This window comes from Chinchilla lanigera, unplaced genomic scaffold (assembly GCF_000276665.1).
Source record: "Chinchilla lanigera isolate Chin_1 unplaced genomic scaffold, ChiLan1.0 scaffold00045, whole genome shotgun sequence".
NCBI lineage: Eukaryota > Metazoa > Chordata > Mammalia > Rodentia > Chinchillidae > Chinchilla > Chinchilla lanigera.
The window spans coordinates 16,529,465-16,530,713 of NW_004955446.1; positions in this window are offsets into that span (position 1 = coordinate 16,529,465).

Below are 1,249 nucleotides of genomic sequence, written 5' to 3' on the forward strand. Positions count from 1 at the left end.
CTTTTTCCTTTTTTCTTCTATTAAGGGGAAGACTCAATTCTTACTCATAAACAAAAGAATAGCTTTAAAAATAAATATGCCAGGTGTGGTGGCACACACCTATAATCCCAGCACTTGGGTGGCTAAGGCAGAAAGATTTCCATGAGTTCAAGGACAACCTAGGCCACACAGTGAGTTCAAGTCCAGCCTGAATTACAGAGTGTGACGGGTCTCAATTTTTTTTTTTCTTTGTCTTTTTGAGATAGGGTCTCCCTATGCAGCTCAGGCTGGCCTTGAGCTCACTTTGTAGCCCAGGCTGGTTTCAAACTTGCAATGATCCTCCTGCCTCAGCCTCCCAAGTGCTGGGATTTCAGGTGTGCCACCATGCCTGGCTCTATATTTATTAAAGGTTTGGAAGAGAAGTACACTCCACAGGATGAAAAAGAGACACCAAAAGCGCTCATAGTGGCAAGGAGATTAAAGACGACCTCCACTGTATTCTCCATTCTGACATCAGAGCTGGCTCCTCCTATCAAGAACACCTTGATTTCAGGTCAGAACTGAAGATAGCATTCTGATTGGCCCCAGGTGCAGAGCTTGGAACTGTTCAGGCCTGACCTTGATCTGTGACTGACAGGTCACATCCACTTTCCCAACCCTCATGGTATATTTGGAGATACTTTAAAGAGGAAATCAAGGTAAAATGAGGTAACATGGATGGGCTATAGTCCAGTGTGATTGGTGTCCTTATTAGGAAAGGAAATTTAACCAGGCGTGGTGGCGCATGCCTGTAATCCCAGCACTCCTGAGGCCAGGGCAGGAGGATCGCTGTGACTTCAAGGCCAGACTGGGCTGCACAGTGTCTCAAAAACAAAAAAAAAAAGAGAGAGAACGAAAAAAGGAAAAGGACATTTGGACACAAATAGGCATGTGCACAGGGAAAAGACAAACATGGTGACAAAAGGAAAAAACAGCCATCTACAAAGTAAGGAGCCAGTTGTGATGGTGTGACCCGGCGGTCTACTCCGAAAAGTGGTGCACAAGGATCCATCACCGGGCTCGGGGTTGCTTGCCTCTCCTAGCTGGAGTTCTAGGTGGAGGTTCTTCTCTTGAACAGAGACTCGGATGAAATGAGCAAAAGCACAGCGGCAAAGTTTATGCAACAAGTGAAGTGCAGTGTGGGGGAGAAAGTGGCTTGCAGAGCGAGCTTGGGCCGAGTGAAAAGAGGGAGAGCGCAAAGATGAAAGCACACTCTGCGCCTGGAAAGAGC